This window comes from Bufo bufo, chromosome 7 (genome assembly GCF_905171765.1).
Source record: "Bufo bufo chromosome 7, aBufBuf1.1, whole genome shotgun sequence".
Classification (NCBI taxonomy): domain Eukaryota; kingdom Metazoa; phylum Chordata; class Amphibia; order Anura; family Bufonidae; genus Bufo; species Bufo bufo.
The window spans coordinates 168000294-168019953 of record NC_053395.1 but is presented as its reverse complement, the minus strand read 5'-3'; positions in this window follow the sequence as shown (position 1 = coordinate 168019953).

The following is a 19660-nucleotide window of genomic DNA, read 5'->3' as shown; positions in this document are numbered from 1 at the left end:
TGGCCCTATACAAAGTACGGCTTGGTATGCTGTGAGGAGGCGCTCACCTCACCTTACAGCGCTCACCGAAGCACCATAGCCTCTTCAAATGACTGATCAGTGGCAGTGCCAGGAATTGGACCCTCACCAATTAGATGAGGGTATAAGGATAGGTAAAACATATTCTACACATTTAAAAAAAGATATTAAAGGGGTCTTCTGACTGGTACCATTTATGGTACATCCATAAGATGCTTGTTCCTCCACTACACCAAGGGCAAAAGGGTAGGAGAATGAAAAGGATGCTATTGGAGAGGCTCTGGAGACTCTGACTTAGGTAGACTTGTATGGGTAACTAAGCTGGTTCTAATACTAACTATAAACTTCAAAATAGATAGCCAGCAGGATCTCTGACCCTTTCTTCCCCTTTTGCCCAATTTAGAGGAGTAACTAGGGCCATGTGACCTTACCCCATTCTCCTGATTGCATTGATTCATATGGCTATGCCATGAATGTTACATGTCAGAATACACTTCTAATATTGTAGTGCTTTACATCCATATATTGGAATATGGCAACGACCACATGATATACCCATGAGGCCACGTTCTCCCTGTTCCTGGTTCTACCTGCTTTTTTGCACTGTGTCTATAGTATGTAAACTGCAACTCAACACGTCTAGCACATGGGGAGATACAGCAGAATCTATCTGTATACATTCAGTAGTGACGGAGCGGTCCTGCTAAAAATGCAAAACTTTTTCCAAGGGCCAAATAATATAAAGTGGCTGAGACATTTCCAGTTTTCGGATCGTGACTCCTCCAGGGCAACAGCCATTTAAACTGTCCTTTGGTAGAAGGACAAGATCATAAGGAAATGTTTCAACATATTGAAATATCTCCTTCCAGAGTGTTGAGGACTTTTGATCATCAATGCTATATAGCTTCCAATAATGCATATGGTCCAATTATTGGATGAATCATCACACCAAGCCTAAATTGCACTGGTTGTTGACAACCTTCACTGGTACTTCACAAAAGACATACCATAGATGTTATTACAAGTAATGCACTATAACAGAGATATGTTAATGCCTAAGTGCAGTACGTCTTTTGTTTTCTCTTGGATCAAACCCCATGAACATAAAATTTAGGTATCGGTTTCCAAATCATATCATAAGAAACTCAATACCAAGAGGACAAAATTTAAAATAGATCTGGGATAGAAGAGGAATCGGTGGCACGCAGATTGACATGAACATCAGAGGCAGTTTAATACACTAATTTGCAAAAAAACTGAAACTTTCTATGTGTGAGTGTAATCATAATATATGTAAATTATTAGAATATTACGGAAAAATTATACGTTTATTGGTGAAAACTACAACTGAAAGGAGGCTCTAATACCCTGTTGGGCCACCTCTAGCATGGATACAAGATGAGATACAGTTTGGCATGGAGGCATACAGGGCCTGTAGATCCTGCACACTCGTAAGTGCTGCAAGTTTGGCCTACAAAAGGCAGGAGCGCCCTCTGATGAGTTTCAGCAGCAGCGAGGAGGATTTCAGGTTCCTCCTCTAAGGAGCTTCTCTTCTGTGTATTAAAGAAAGAAAAATCATTGAAATTGGAAGCCACAGCGTAGACTGCGTCTGAAGGGTGAGAGCTTATTGGCCATTGTTTTATTGCCCTATTTTGCTCTTATGCAGATGGACATGGATTGTCAGGACTCCCCCCATCTGCATAATATTCCCAAGTTGCGCATGTCTGCGCCAACGCCTTTTTTCCCGCTTCTCAGGTTGAGTGGGAACCCCCTTTTGTTTAAAGGGTTCTCATCATAATCGCTGCTATTTTATGCATACCCCTGCTACTATCTCTAATGGGCTAATATACTGTCCTCTTATGTATTTCTATCCAGGTCCTATACACTGTGCATTCCTAATCTGTTTGTAACTGTTATGTTCATGTAATGTGCCTGGTTCACCAGCAGGTGGCAGAAAACACGGCAGAGCTGTATTTAGGTAGAATTGAGAGTTCCATTCCATTCTAACCCCCCTCTGGAGAGAAGTGGGCTTGCCCTACTTCCTTTAGGAAGGGTGGAGACCAGTAAGAGTCAAGTCTAGCTTACCTCCAGCTAGGGGAAGGGTGTGCAGGGGCAAGTCTCTGCTGGACGTGGCCACGCCAGCCAGAGCACCTTAAGGTCTGCTGGCCATGGAGGCCAAAGCTTGAAGCCTCAGGAGCCAGGAGGAAAGTTCCCTGGCATAACCTAGTGAGACTACAAAGTGAAGTGCAGCATACAGAAGAAGCTGAGTTATACAGACAGCCTGTCAGCACAGAGTCAGGGAGCAACAACAATATAGCAAAGTTGAGTTTGCCTGCCAGTTCATGCTAAAGCCTGCTGGAACCAAGATAAAGCCTGAAACTGTTTTGGAGAAACGTTAATTCAAGTAAAGCTGCCATTGAACTTCATCTCAAGGTTTGGACTCAAGTTATTTCTTCAAATCCCTCAATTATTTCCCCTATTTATTGCTTCGGAGCCAAAGCCTGGAGTCCAGCTGTATCCAGGTAGGAGCACCGTGCCACACATAAAGAGACATGTGAGCCACACCATTACACCACTCGGCATTTCCTACACCTGGGATGCGTTATAATAGGGCCCTGGGGGGAGGCGCCTGTTGCAGAATCCCAAACAGAAAATGGATTTGTCGCTAAAGATGATACAGTTGCAGTCTGTAGCAGTCCAAGTTTCTCAATCACTGCAAATGTAGGTGATGGTGCCTTGATGTCAATGGCAGTACACGTAATGGGCGCTGTGACAACAAATTTCCTTCTGCTTAGTGCCTGGAAGTGGTCTGGGCAGAGACAGTGGTGTATTGAAGGTGCTACCTGTGTCTGGATGGAGAGACTAATCCATGGGAACCAGATAACATATGATTTATCAGGGACACCATCGTTTATATCCAGCCAAGCAATAAACCTACAGTGAAGGAATGTGGTTAGGGAAGCTGACAAGAGTTAAGCAGACCAGAATCCAGACACTGAAAGATATTAGAGAGAAATTTTTGGTTTTGCAAAGGTCTAAAACAGAGAGATTATTGAACAAGATGTTGCATTAATTATTACAGATGTAGCATGGATTATTTTGACCCTTAGCTACGCAATCAATATAGCATGGCTTGACTATTCTATTAATACAGCATGCAATTCCAATTGTAAGTGTATAGAATGGTACTACCTTAATAGTGTAGCTGCACCATATTTGTATATCAATCATCTGGAAGTTAGGAAATTAATATCTTCCCTGCTTAGTTTGTACTAGTGCAGAAAAAACATCAAATCACACCGGTCGACATTTTCATAGATATTTGAAACATAACATTAACTGGGTACCAAACAGAACACTTACATGGTGATCTCTTTTCTTAATCTTTGTCAGTTGCAGCTCCACCGATTCCCAGACTCCTCTTCTGCCTTTCAACATGGCCGCACCACTTCTCAGACAAACTGGTGCACACTGAGCTTTTCGTAGTCCAAGATACTTTCTATTGCCCTCATATTAGCCAGTACTGCTCTGGTGAGTAGTGTTGGCCAATTCAAAGTCAGGTCTGAGCAAGCAGGAAGTGTCCTTGACTAACGATGCACAGTGTATTATGTAGACGGAGAGTTAGTGCAGCCATCTTGCATATAAGAAAAAAGCCCGGGAATCAGTGTATCTGCAGCTGAAAAGATAGAAAGAAGGTCACCAGGTAAGTGTTCTCTTCACTTCCAGTTAATGTGAATTCCTTTTCTGATCCTGAAGGGTTGTTTGAAATACACTACTTTTGATTATCTTTTCTTATGGTTGGTTGGTAACATAAAAGATATCTAAAGTCATCAACTATTTTTTAGAGTTATTATTTATATTAACCAGAAAAAGATAAAACAGCCGGGCAAAAATACAATGGCTCAAAACAAGAACTACCCAAGTCCTTCCCCTCGGGAACCTAAATGATTAAAAATAGATCTAAAATGCCAACTTTAGGTCATATCGAGTCCATTTTGTGAATGGAAATAATTGGATTGCGTTGCATCCAAGTTTTGCCTCCGCAAAGTATGAGTTCAGGATGTGTATCCTTGTTTTTTTCACCATGGTTTATCCATTTTTTGTGTCGCCAACTTTTTTTCAAACTTTTTAGCATTTCTCTATGCAGTGGATCAGTGAAAAACAGACAGAACATGGATGTATCTGTGTTCTATCCATCGTTTTTCACCGACCCATAGACTTGTTTGGTCCTCAAAACGGACCAAAGCAGTGCATATATCTCAGTTGGAAGAACAATAGATGAATGGATAGGTGTGCTGTTTGATAAATTTGAAGCAAAGTATGCCAGCACAGACTCAAGCAAAAGTGACTTAAAATTTTTTCCTCGTGATAAATTCCCCCCATAGACATCAATAAAAACTATTTTCACTAAGTAATGAAGGCAAGGTGGTGGTCACTTTTAATATTTCTAATCATCCTATAATATTTGTTAAAACCCGTTCCTTACTCCAGCAGTTACTCTCCTGTGTTGTCTGAGTGTCTCAGAGATGCTGGTTCTCAACTGCCGCTGTCAATCTACAGATACTCAAGCCAAACTTTTTCAAGTATGTTTAATGCAGATTTGTTTGACTCTCTGTTCCATTGGGAGTTAGACAGCCGTACTGCTGGCAAAAGAATTACAGGAGAGAAAAAGCAGATACTGGGTTGAACCTGGTTAAAAAGCGATTCCCCTCCTTCATTTATAAAATTTTAAAGATTCAAACATGTCACTTTGCATATCAACAAATTCAGGAGATAAAAACTTCAGGAACGTGTCCCGCTAGTTTGGGGGAAGGGGGAGGCGATGTGCTTGGAACCCTCTCCCATAAAGAGACTGAGTTCATCACTTTACTAAATACATAATAATACAATACGAATAAATGACAGCAGCAGCCGAGAGCAAGCACCACCAAGAAACACGCCGACACAGCAAATAACAAATATCATAGATTGGTTAGAAATATGAAAGGTAACTACCTCTTTCCTTTATTACTGTGACAGACTTTTTCACATTATTTATAAAGTGTCAGCATATTAATCAGAGGAGCAGATAAGGGATAGAAGCTACATTGCTCTTTATAGCATGCAAAGTTCAATTTTTTTCTGAAACAAAGCAACTTGCATAGAGATACATTTTTAAGGTAACATGCTGCCTGCAGTCACCACTAGAGGGAGCATAGTAGCTCTGTGTATACTGTGTAATCATTTAAGGGGTTATCCAAGAGGTAATCAGACCTCCAGATGGATATTGATGTTGACGCAGTGGGGAGCAGAAGTACCGGAGCAGGAGCCACACGGACTGAATCCTTTGGCGGGGACCAGGTGAGTATCATCAACTGTGCAGGTCTGGGAGTCTGATTAGCTCTTGGATAACCGCTTTAAGTTTAAGTTTAACTGTATGTGGTTAGCTCTTCTAAGTCTGTCTGAAGTGACATCATATAGTATAGCATGGCATTATAGATGAATACCAAGTGTACTGTTAACCACCACCATCTCTCTTCCCCCAGTGGGTACAGTCACCAGAGCACTCTATCCTGTCCTGTTTCCCCAATGGTTCGTGGCCTATACTGCTGCTGTCTCCCGGTGGCTAAAGCCACCAAAGTTGCGCTGCTTGGTTTACTCAATGCAGTTTGAGGGCTGCCTCTCCTCTGCTTGCCCTAGGGTGCACACCTTAGTCTTCTCCAGCCAGTTTCTGACCACCTTAGGGTATTTATGGCACCTTTACCAATGGGAGGGTACCTGAGCAAAAAGTTCTAGCTTACTAGTTTCCTGCAAAGGAGTGCTATCTTTACATTCGTCTGCCCATGTCCCTACATCTGTTTCCTTGATTTCACCTTTGCTGGCTGACCTGACCCGAGTTGTCTGATATTCAGTTGTGGTAGGTTATGCCCTTGTAATTCAGGACGTACGCGCGTCATTGTTACGAAGAAGGGGTGTGGTTAGTGTCACATGTCCTGTTAATGTCAGGACACATCTCACTGCCCTAAGGCATTGTGGAAAATAAGAATTAGTAGATCGGCGAAGTATCTCAGATTCCTGATAATACCTAGGGGGCACCACAGGGAACGGTCTGTATCTGTATTGATTATTTGATGTGGTTCCAATTTTCAATAATCAATAAATCATCAATAATCAATAAGTCTAAGGCATTGTGGGACAGCAGACACATGAGAAACCAGGAAAAAGGATTCAAGCATGGTGGATAAAAGAAACCTGCAAATAAAGAAAATAAACAACCCAAGGAGGAGTAAACTTGATAAACTTTAGAAAAGTAGTTTATGGCACAACCCCTTTAACCCCTGTTCTGGGGTACTGCAACTACTCCAATAGGCCTGGTGGTTCCGAAGTCTAGTTCCTTATATAGCGAAGTCTAGACCCCTGTATAGGGGTTAATGCTTTAAGACCAGAGGGCTGCCAGGATAATACCCTTAGGGATAGCCCCAAGTCAAATCTGTTCAATGACTCAGTGGATCCACATCTGCTTCCGTAACATGTATGTTGTAACTCACGCAACAGCAAGAGAAATAAGAGCATATACTCAGAGGACAACATCAAGAACCTTTTATATGTTGCCAGAGACCATGTACATATGTTGCAACTCAAAAAGAGAGGTTGTAATACTGATAGACGCTGCTGAGCAACATAAATTTGATGGAATGTAATTTGAAAAAGAGTAGAAAATGGTCAAAGCAGTTGTTGTAGTACAGCTGTGAATTTACTCTTTGTATACCTGTCTCACTCACAACTGTTCTACAGGAGGGTGCGTTCCAGTCTTTCTGTTGATGGCATATTATGGGGAACATAATCATATGTGACACTTAGACAGCAAAAAGTGATGTGTCTTTATATCAATATGACATATGAATCAGGCAGGAGACTATTTAAAAGGTAGCCTTGCGTTTCTAATGAGAGGATGAGTTATATTGTTTAACAACTGTATGCTTGTATCCACTGAGTAATATACATGCGGTGCATGTGTAGGTAAATCTTTGATTGCAGTTTGTATATATAGATATAATAGAGGGAATTTATCACTCCTCGCACTCCACAATTCTGGCTTCAGAAAGTTGCAGAATAGGGCTTTTACGGCTTTTTGAGTTTATTTAAGCAAAAATGTGTGAGTGCTTGCATTTTTACACTACTCCAGTTTTGAAAAGTATGTGGGAAAGTGGATATGGCTAGCTTCATTAATTGGTTTCACTCCAGATTTATAACTGCAACTTTTCTAAAAAGTCGCAAAAAAAGTCACGACAGCAGGGGTTTGGTAGAAAAAAAAGTGTACAAAAGTGTCAGTATTTGTTCAGTATTTTGCATCAGTATTTGTCTGTATTTATAAGTAGTGATGAGCGGGAGGTGCCATATTCGATTTTGCGATATTTCGCGAATATTCGTCTTATATTCGACGAAATCGAATATTCGTCATTATTCTATTTATCGCAAATAATATGCAATTTAATTATTCGCATATTGCGATTTTCTTTTAACTGTACACTCACCTAAAGAATTATTAGGAACACCATACTAATACGGTGTTGGACCCCCTTTTGCCTTCAGAACTGCCTTAATTCTACGTGGCATTGATTCAACAAGGTGCTGATAGCATTCTTTAGAAATGTTGGCCCATATTGATAGGAGAGCATCTTGCAGTTGATGGAGATTTGAGGGATGCACATCCAGGGCACGAAGCTCCTTTTCCACCACATCCCAAAGATGCTCTATTGGGTTGAGATCTGGTGACTGTGGGGGCCATTTTAGTACATTGAACTCATTGTCATGTTCAAGAAACCAATTTGAAATGATTCGAGCTTTGTGACATGGTGCATTATCCTGCTGGAAGTAGCCATCAGAGGATGGGTACATGGTGGTCATGAAGGGATGGACATGGTCAGAAACAATGCTCAGGTAGCCAATGGCATTTAAACGATGCCCAATTGGCACTAAGGGGCCTAAAGTGTGCCCAGAAAACATCCCCCACACCATTACACCACCACCACCAGCCTGCACAGTGGTAACAAGGCATGATGGATACATGTTCTCATTCTGTTTACGCCAAATTTGGACTCTACCATTTGAATGTCTCAACAGAAATCGCGACTCATCAGACCAGGCAACATTTTTCCAGTCTTCAACAGTCCAATTTTGGTGAGCTTGTGCAAATTGTAGCCTCTTTTTCCTATTTGTAGTGGAGATGAGTGGTACCCGGTGGGGTCTTCTGCTGTTGTAGCCCATCCTGCCTCAAGGTTGTGCGTGTTGTGGCTTCACAAATGCTTTGCTGCATACCTCGGTTGTAACGAGTGGTTATTTCAGTCAACAATGCTCTTCTATCAGCTTGAATCAGTCGGCCCATTCTCCTCTGACCTCTAGCATCCACAAGGCATTTTCGCCCACAGGACTGCCGCATACTGGATGTTTTTCCATTTCCACACCATTCTTTGTAAACCCTAGAAATGGTTGTGCGTGAAAATCCCAGTAACTGAGCAGATTGTGAAATACTCTGACCGGCCCGTCTGGCACCAACAACCATGCCACACTCAAAATTGCTTAAATAACCTTTCTTTCCCATTCTGACATTTAGTTTGGAGTTCAGGAGATTGTCTTGACCAGGAGCACCCCCCTAAATGCATTGAAGCAACTGCCATGTGATTGGTTGACTAGATAATTGCATTAATGAGAAATAGAACAGGTGTTCCTAATAATTCTTTAGGTGAGTGTATAAGGCAACTTTCCTATTGGTTGGCTATGGCTATCGCTAATAATATGTGTATTTTACGAATATTCGCTATATTGCTATATATTATTGTTTTAGAATATGACGAATATTCTAAAAAACAAAGTTATAGCAATATAGCGAATATTCAGAAAATACACATTAGCAATTTAGCTAATATAGTGCTATAATCTTTTTTTATAGTCTAATTTTTTTTGTCTCTTCTGAACTTCAGATTTGTAAAAAATTTACACTATAAAAAAAAAATACTATAGCACTATATTAACTAAATTGCAGTCTATATATGTATTTTACTAATATTCACTATATTGCTATATATTCTTGTTTTATATTATGACGAATATTCTAAAATACAAAGTTATAGCAATATAGCGAATATATTCATTATTTAGAATATTCGTCATTTTTTTTTTCCAATCTGTACTGTTATTCCACTTTGGCATACTCCTTCCCGACAAGCGTCCCCGTCACCATGGGAACGCCTGTGGGTTAGAATATACCATCGGATCTTAGTTTTCACAATCTCAGGGAAAACTCAGATCCGATGGTATTTTCTAACCCACAGGCGTTCCCATGGTAACGGGGACTCTTGTCTGGGAGGAGTATGCGAACAACTGTACAGATTGGAAAAAAAAAAGTCAAATATTCTAAATAACGAATATATTCCCTATATTGCTATATATTAGTTTTTTAGAATATTCGTCATTTTTTTTCCATATGAAAACATGATTCTTTCCTGCTTAAGTTGCTTGTGGGCCAATGACTCATTGACCCACATGAAAGAAGCAGGGATGAATCATGTTTTGATATGCAAAAAAATGACGAATGATCAAAATAGCGAATATATAGCACTATATTCAAAATATTCCCGAATTAGCGAAGTTGCGATATTCGCGATTTATATTCGCTATTCGAATATTCGCACTCAACACTGTTTATAAGCCAAAAATTAGGATTTGGTCCAAACAGAGATAAAATATAATGAAAATATTTGCACCTTCTCTGTGATTTGGAACCACTGCTGCTTTTGGCTTACAAATATTCATCAAATACTGACCGTGTGAAAGAGGCCTTACGGATGCTCAAAATACAGGATCCCTTTATTTTCCTGTTCTTCTGACGGATAAGAAGAACGTAAAAAATAAACAGTGATGTCAATATAGACAAACAGGGAAAATAGTGCCCCATAACAGAATGGGGATGGGGGCCAGCAGTGACATACAGCACAAGATGATGGCAGATCACAGCAGTAGCAGAACGCAAAAACAACAGTGTGATAGCAAGGCCCAGTGGCATGCATAGCCTTTAAAAAAATGTAACATGCACAGTACATATTATTAGGCCAAGAAGCCCCAATGTAGGAATGGCAGTAGGTGGGTGGCATCAGGCAGGTGGAAGCATCAGTCTGGCGGCAGCAAGATGTAGCCAGAAATAACAATTCATTTTGCAGAATATTCCTGTGTGAGTTGAGGAAACAGCTCTCATTGTGTGAACATTGTATTTGTTTAAATAAAGTTAAATGAATTGGACTGATATGTTGCTGTTTGACCAAAAGATGCCGCTGTTTCCTAAGCATAGCTAAAAAGGACTGCATTTCTAGATTCATGTGATGTTGAGAACTCTCAAGAGGTGGAGTTACAGAGCCTGGAGAGGAAGGCAGCATCCATCTTAGAGTAAGGCTGAGAGAGACACTGAGGAGTCTTGTGTGAGAAGAGGATCCATCGACATCCAGGTGTGGGAGCATTCTTCATTGACAAGAGCTGCAGCCAAGTGAAGCTGATCGAGTCCAAGACCCTGATCCTGTCCAGAGGAAGGAGGATTGCTGCCAGGAACGCTGATGATAGCTGAGGAGCAAAGCAACATACACTGCGGTTCCGCACGCTTGTTGGAGAAGCCTTTGTTTAGTTCACAGTCACCAGCTGATGCAGAGCAGACCCAGGTTGGTAAGACAGACAGTGCTGTCCCTAGACATGTGCCGATTCAAGGGCAACAGGGAATCTCTTAGACTACCAAGTGAACAGTGCACGTCAGATAGTCTGAGTAGCGGTGCATCCATCTTGGATGACAGAAGAGATGCTCGGGAATCTGTGAATTTTCCTCTGAAAAGTATGTCTACTTAGTAATATAAATTTATTTAACAGAAGAAAGCAAAGTTATGTTCAGTAAACATATTTTCTAGAATAGCTTCATTGTGACTGCTTTATGTTATAGTATCTGGAGTACATTTCCAGCTAAAATTGATAGCTGGCTTGCTTTTTTAATACGACCCTTTTAACATACAGGTTTCCCTAAAAGCTGAAATACATTTTGATTAGCCTAATAAATGTTCAGTGAAGTGAACAGAGTCATCTGACACCCATATTGTAAGACATTTTAACTATCAAGCAAGGTAATAAACACAAAAATGGGTAATCTTAATAGGGCTTTAGGTCCCTATAAAGTAAAGAGCTTTAATCTAGAACGTCCGCTGCCATGCAGAAAGGATGGGATGAAGCCATACGGTTTAGCTCTATTTGCTGTGTTTTGTAGTCCAAAGGGACTATAATTAAGAATTTTCCTTTACAGAACCAAGAACAGAAGACTATTTATGGCAGACATAACTTTGTGAAATTCGGTAGTTAGAGCTGCAATATGTGCATGCCACTGAAAAAAATGAGTTCTGTGGTGTTACATTACTGTGAAATGGCAGATTTAAAAGGGGTTCCTGAGAGTAAAATATTGATGACCTATGCTCAGGAGAGGTCAACAATATCAGGTCGGTTGGGGTTCGACTCCTGGTACCCCCACCGATCAGCTGTTTTAAAGGGATGTAGCACTCAGATGAGTGCTGCAACCTCCTCACCCTATACCAAGCACTGTGCTATACATTGTATAGTGCTTGGGTTTGATATTGCTACCCAGACCCATTCCCTTGAATGAGACTGAGCTGCACATGTAACCGATGAATGTGACGGAATCCCAACATTTAACACCTCAGATGCTGCTTTCCAAAGTGCTTGGGGCATCTGTGAGTCAGAAATATGCCGCTCCCTCTGCCTTCGGATCGGAGCCCCTGCAATTAAGTCACAGGTCTCTGATTGGTTATCATGACAGCCTGCTAAGGCTTCATAGGGCAATTATAGTAATCTGCCTCCTGAGCTATGCACAAGGTACAGCTCAGCAGATAGAGCGTCAGAATATAATAGAATTTTGTAGAATCTAATAGTATGGAATCTTTATTAGGGTGAATGGGACAAGGGATCAAAAGTTCCCAGGTTCTAGCCCACTAAGGGGGTTAAAAGTTGTAATGTAATAAAAAACATATTAAAAGTTAAAATCACCCCCCTTTCTGCGTGTGAAAATGTCTGAACTATTAAAATATTAAAAATATTTTTTGTAACAAAGGAGAGAAAAGAATGCGGCACTCACCAAAAAATACTCATTGCAGCTTTATTCACATAAAAAGTTCAGCGCCATGCGGGCAAAACACAGCTAGCAGGCAACAGCAACCTTTAAACTTTCTTTTTTTACGGTGTTCACCTGAGGGATTAGGTCATGTGATATTTTTATAGAGCAGGTTCTTACGGACGTGGCGATACCTAATATGTCTACTTTTTTTTATTTATGTAAGTTTTACACAATGATTTCATTTTTGAAACAAAAAAAATCATGTGTAACGGTCACAGCTGAGCACCGAGTGCCCAGCTCGGTGCTCAGACCTCCCCAGGGAAACTGAGGACGCTAGCCGCGCAGAGGAGACATGCGCGGCCGGTCCGTCCTGCCCCCTATCACCAAGAAGACGAGGACGCAGTGCGCGTCCTTGCTCCTTCGCAGAAACGGAATGCCGGCGGCGCTGAGGAGGGCGAGGGCCCCGGCGTCTCGTGACAGTACCCCTCCTTTTATGCGGGGACACCGGACCCAAGACTTCAGGCGACGGCCTTTCAGGATGTTCTAAATGAAATTTTCGAACAAGTCTAGGAGCATGAACCTCCCTAGCAGGATCCAAGAGCTCTCTTCAGGTCCATACCCCTTCCAGTGAATCAGGTACTGCAAGGAATTACGCACTTTCCTGACATCCACTATTTTAAACACCACATACTCGACAGCATCATTAACAAGAACCGGCGGAGGCGAGGCTTTCGATGGTACTACCGGTTCAAAATATTTTTTAAGTAGAGATTTATGGAACACATTATGAATGTGGAATGACTCGGGCAGCTGCAACCTAAACGATACCGGATTGCTGGTCATCAGCAACATACAACCTCAATAATTGTTCCACAGACTGATTAAGGCGTTCAGTCTGCCCATTACTCTCAGGGTGGTAGGCGGAGGAAAAACACAATGAAATTTGACATTTTTGACAGAAGGTCCTCTGGATTTGGACACAAACTGCACACCCCTATCAGACACAATATTTTCCGGGATACCATGTAATCGAAAAATTTCTTTCACAAAAATAGACGCCAGGGTTTTGGCATTCAGGAGTTTAGACAGGGGAATGAAATAGACCATCTTGCTAAACCTATCGACCACCTCCCAAACCACAGTCTTACCCTCCGCCGGCGGTAGGTCAGTTATAAAGTCCATCGAGATATGGGACCAGGGTCTACTGGGAATGGGTAGGGGTCAGGTTACCAGCAGGGTGAGTCCTAGGTGTCTTGGACCTGGCACAAACCTCACAGGCTGACACGTAGGACTTGATATCCCTAGTTAGAGTGGGCCACCAATAAGATCTAGAAACCAGATCCTTAGTACCCTCAAAACCCGGATGTCCACAAAAGGCAGAATCGTGACACTCACCCAACAGCTGGAGACGAAATTGTATTTTAGGGGGGATACCGGTGCCAGATGTTGTTCAGCCTTAATGAGAGCCGAGATATCCTGGGTTAGAACTGCTATGAAGATATTTGCTGGTAGGATGGATTCAGGCAGTGCCTCAGTAGGTTGAAAAGCATGGAAGCTCCGAGATAATGTGTCTGCCTTCACGTTTTTACTTCCCGGCCTGAACATAATGGAGAAATCAAAACGAGTAAAAAACAGAGCCCATCTGGCTTGACGAGGATTCAACCTCTTAGCAGACTTGAGAAACATTAGGTTTTTATGGTCAGTGACAACAGTTACACAATGCCTTGCCCCCTCCAGAAAATGCCTCCACTCCTCAAATGCCCATTTAATGGCCAGCAACTCCCTATTCCCTATGTCGAAAATTTCCTGGAAAAGAAGGCACACGGTCTCAGGTTAGTGAGGCTAGCATGACCTTGTGAAAGGACTGCTCCTGCGCCGTCCTCGGATGCATCCACCTCCACAATAAAAGGTCTCGCCTGATCAGGCTGGATCAGAATGGGAGTGCTACTGAATGTCTTTTTTAATGTTTCAAATAAAGAAATGGCCTCAGTAGACCAATTCTCCAAATCCGTCCCTTTCTTAGTAAGGTCAGTCAACGGTTTAGCAATTACAGAAAAATTCATAATAAATTTACGATAGTAATTGGCAAAACCTAAGAACCGTTGTAAGGCCTTTAAGGATGAAGGCCTTACCCATTCCTTAATAGATAGTACCTTACCAGAATCCATCTTGAAGGCATGAGGAGTCAGGACATGCCCTAGAAACAGTATCTCCTGTACACCAAAGACACATTTTTCTTGTTTAGCGGATAACTGACTCTCCCTCAACACCTCTAAAACTTGTTTAACATGAGACACATGAGATTTGAAATCAGGAGAGAATATCAAAATGTCGTCAAGATAGACAATAACAAATTTACCTAAAAACTCCCTAAGCATATCGTTCATAAAGTTTTGGAACACAGCTGGGGCATTGCTGAGTCCAAAAGGCATAACCTAATATTCAAAGTGTCCTGCCGGAGTATTGAACGCCGTCTTCCATTCGTCTCCCTCCTTGATTCGGATTAGATTGTATGCCCCTTTCAGGTCAATCTTGGAAAACCAGGTTGCCCCCAGAACCTGGTTAAATAAATCTGGAATCAATGGGAGAGAGTATCTATTCTGGACAGTGATTTTATTTAATCTCCGGTAATCGATACAAGGCCTAAGACCACCATCTTTTTTCTTAACAAAGAAAAATCCCGCTCCCATAGGAGAGACAGAAGGTCTAATGTGCCCTTTACCAAGGCTCTCCTTAATATAATCTTCCATGGCCTTGCGTTCGGGCTTAGAAAGATTATAAATTCGCCCTTTAGGAAACTTGGCACCCTCTACTAACTCTATGGCGCAATCATAAGGTCTATGGGGTGGTAGAACCTCCGGAGTTGGTGATGAGAATACATTAGAATATTCCCTAACGACTGTGGGTAATGTATCAGACTTTACTGAGACTCCAGCCTGTACCACGGACAAGCGCGAGTCACACTTAGGTCCCCATCTCACTAACTCACCTTGGACCAATCTATAGTGGGGTTGTGTAATCAGAGCCAAGGCAACCCTAGTACCACCTCAACCGGTAAGTTCTCCAGGACTAAAAGAGAACATCTCTCAGAGTGGCACACACCCACGGTTAGAGAAACCTCTGAGGTACATGACCTCACCATACTACCAATCAGGGGAGTAGCATCAATAGCCATGACATGGATAGGTGTAGGTAAAGCAAACATTGGAATACTCAGTTTAACAGTGTACTCAGAGTCAATAAAGCTGGCCGCTGAGCCAGAATCAATAAAGGCCTTACCCGGCCATTTATTAACCCCCAGAGAAATCGTTATGTGTACCAAAAGCTTACATTTACGGATGTAACATGGTTAGCACTCCTTTTTTCTGAGATTTCTGAGTTTGGTTATGTAATCTAAGCAAACACCTTCAATTGCTTTTGAATGGCTTTTGTCTCAAGATAATGAAATGAGTTAAGAAATTTAAGTTAACAGCGGGAGTGCTAACCCTGCTACATCTATAGTAAAATCAGGGTGTACTTGGTCTTTAGGTTGCCTTGCCTTAGGAGACTTGACAGAGAGGCCCTTCTTAGGACACTGGTTGATCCAATGGTCAGGATCTCCGCAGTAGAAGCACACTCCACGTCTGCGGCGAAGATTCCCTCGGGTCATGCCAACCTGCATGGGTTCTTCGGTAGAGACCTCAGCGTTGTCTCTGGGATGGACCTCAGGCTGGACCACTATCTGAGAAGAGAACTGTCGTTCCTGTCGTCTCTCTCTAACCCGTCGGTCAAGTCGGACAACAAGGGTCATCATCTCCTCTAAGGTCTCTGGAAGTTGATAACTGACTAGAAGATCCTTTAAGTTATCACAGACCAGACCTAAACTGACTCTTAAGGGCTGGTTCATTCCATCCTGAGGAAAAACACCACCTTCTGAATTGGGTGCAGGTAGATTGCCCTGAACCAGTGCCTTTAGAGCCGTCTCGGCTACCAGAGCCCTGTCTGGTTCATCATAGAGAGTACCCAGGGCCTGAAAAAAAACCTCCACTGATGTTAAACAACTGGCGCCAGCAGGTAAAGAGAATGCCCAGTCCTGGGGATCACCCTGTAGTCGGGAAATGATAATGCCCACGGGTTGACTCTCGGGGCCAGAGGACACGGGGCGCAAATGGAAATAAAGTTTGCAATTTTCCTTAAAGGAGAGAAACTTCTTCCGGTCTCCAGAAAAGGGTTCTGGGAGCTTAATTTGGGGCTCTAAATGCGGACTGGAGGCCTGAGGAATAGAAGAACCTTGTCCTAGCTCAAAACAACGGAGTTTCTCCCCTAGCTCCTGCACCATCTGCGTCAGGTTAGAGATTTGGTCAGTCAGGGTCACCAGAGGACTCATAATACAGTAGTTATTGGGCCTGTTAATCTGTAACAGTGACGTACACACACACACAGGGTGGAGGATAGTGACCACTGCGCTCCACCCTCCCCCCTGGCCCTGCCTACTTGCCTCACGAGTCCTGATGACAAGGGACAACTGGACGGCAGTCCCTAACTTAGGATACGTGCTAGGAGGACAGACAAGACAAATAACGGATAGTGAACGGACAGGGTCAACACCAAGAGAGCAGCGTAGTGCAGAGGGATAAGCAAAGAATGGTCAGGAGAAGCCGGGGTCAAGTGCCAGGAGAGTAGTGAAGTACAACAGGAGTCCGCAAAGAATAGTCAAGTTGAAGCCGAGGTCAGAATACCAGGAGGGATGCGCAGTACAGGAGGAGCAGGCAGAGGATCGCCAGGGAACAGGATCAGGTAAGCATATAGGAATCAAACAATCGCAAGGAACCTAAATTAACAGGCAACCTGTGGCCAGCAGGCTGCTTGTTAAAAACTGGCTAGCTGGGGTCATGTGACATGGCCAGCGCCACATGACCCGCACTAGGAAGAACAGGAAGTTTTACACAATACCAGCATTTTTTAAACAAAAAAAAATTATGTTTTAGTGTCTTGATATATTCTGAGCCATAGTTTTTTTATTTTTTGGGCGATTTGCTTCGGTAGGGGCTCATTTTTTGCGGGATGAGGTGACGGTTAGATTTGTACTATTTTGGGGGCATACGCCTTTTTGATCAATTGGTGTTGCACTTTTTGTGATGTAAGGTGACAAAAATGGCTTTTTTTTTTACACCGTTTTTATTTAATTTTTTTAATAGTATTTATCGGACAGGGTGGATCATGTGATATATTTATAGAGCCGGTCATTACGGACACGGCGATACCTAATATGTGCGTGGGTTTTTTCAGTTTTTTATTATAAAATAAGGGGAAAGGGGCGTTTTTTTTTGTTTTTTTACTTTATTAATTTTATTTCTTTATTAATTTTATTAAAGTATTAATTATTTTTTTACTTTTTGTTTTCTTTACTTTATTTCTGATGTTCATTTGTATTGTAATGCATTGCCTGTTCGTGTACTACAGTGAGTAGTACACAAACAGTTTGCCTAGGAGACCGAGCCTGAGGCTGGATGTCCTCAGCTCCTGTAGAAGGCAGGCCCCGATGCCGTGCAAGGCATTGGGCAGCCTCTGCACAGTATCGGGCTGCCTTCTGAGACATCGAGTCCCTCGGGCTGCCTTCTGAGACATCGAGTCCCCACCACAGCAGCGCGGGGACTCAATGCGCTCCCTCAAACACAAACCCCTTCTATGCCGTGGTAGTGGCATAGAAGGGGTTAATCAGCCACGATCGCCGATACAGGGGGTCACAGGACGCCCTGTGTACTTAAGTACCAGGGCATCAGGACGTACCTGTATGCCCTGTGTCCTTAAGAGGGTAAATGAATGACACATGTATGAAGACTAATCAGAAGACAAGGCAAACAAAAAAAACACACACATAAACTACTAATACTATAAAAACACTGCTAGGTTGTTTTTATCATTTAACCCCACAGGGCCCATGGCTCCACTTTTTATAATCCAGGCTGCTTCTTTCTGGACTAAAATACGACCTCTATCACCACCCCGTATTAGTGGCTGGACAACATCAATCCCTGCACATTTTAAAACGTTACTATTACCTCCATGTATTTCATGTACGTGATCAATCAATCTAGTAGCCCCAATTCTTGTCACTATAGATCTCCTGTGTTCTCTGAATCTGATGTACAAACATCTAATGGTTTTAACAATGTAGAACCTCCCACAGGGGCAAAAAAGTGCATAAACTACAAATTGCATTTTGCAAGAGATAAATTGATTGACCACGCACTCAGTACCTCCAAACTTGAAAAATCTCTATGTATGTATTTACACATGGAGCAGTGGCCGCATACAAAGTTACCTTTTAGGGGGCATTTTTTCTAACCAATTTCATTCTGGTGTTTGGTAATTACTCCTCACAATGACAACCCTGATTGTTTTACTTCTTCTAAAGCTGACAATAGGAGTACATTGTGTTTTTTCTTTCAAGACATTATCCTGTGCTAAAATGTGCCAATTGTTAAGAATAGCACTCCTGATGGCGACAGCCATAGGGGAGTAGTCAAATGTGAACACTGCTCTATACCAAAAAATAATGTTTGTGTGTGGTGCATGCCGTAATAGAAGAAAAATTAAAAATACACAATTCACCATTTTTTTGTCACCTTGTCCCCCAAAAATATGTTGAATAACAGTGATCAAAAAGTCGTACGTACCACAGAAATGGTACCAATAAAAACTACAGTTCACACAAGTGCAGGTGGATGGGCGAAAGACTGAAGCCTTAGGCCTCTTTCACACGGGCGTTGCGGGAAAATGTACGGGTGCGTTGCGGGAACACCCACGATTTTTCAGCACGAGTGCAAAACATTGTAATCCGTTTTGCACTCGTGTGAGAAAAATCGCGCATGTTTGGTACCCAAACCCGAACTTCTTAACAGAAGTTCCGGCTTGGGATCGGTGTTCTGTAGATTGTATTATTTCCCCTTATAACATGGTTAAAATAGCGCTGGAGGGGTTAATAAAAAAAAAAAAAAAAAATTCTCCTTCTGTATTCTTTCTTCAGGACCTGGGTAAAGGACCTTTGATGACATCACTCCGGTCATCACATGATCCATCACCATGGTAAAAGATCATGTGACGTACCATGTGATGACCGGAGTGACGTCACCAAAGGTCCTTGACCTATAATGAATGCTCACCACAGGTCCTATTCAGTAAAGGAGAGAGAAGGAGATGCCGGCATCGCGAGCAAGTGGACTAAGGTGAGTTAAATTATTATTTTTTTAACCCCTCCAGCGCTATTGTACTATGCATTCTGTATTCAGAATGCTATTATTTTCCCTTATAACCATGTTATAAGGGAAAATAATAATGATCGGGTCTCCATCCCGATCGTCTCCTAGCAACCATGCGTTAAAAATCGCACCGCATCCGCACTTGCTTGCGGATGCTTGCGATTTTCACGCAACCCCGTTCACTTCTATGGGGCCTGCGTTACGTGAAAAACGCAGAATATAGAGCATGCTGCGATTTTCACGCAATGCACAAGTGATGCGTGAAAAT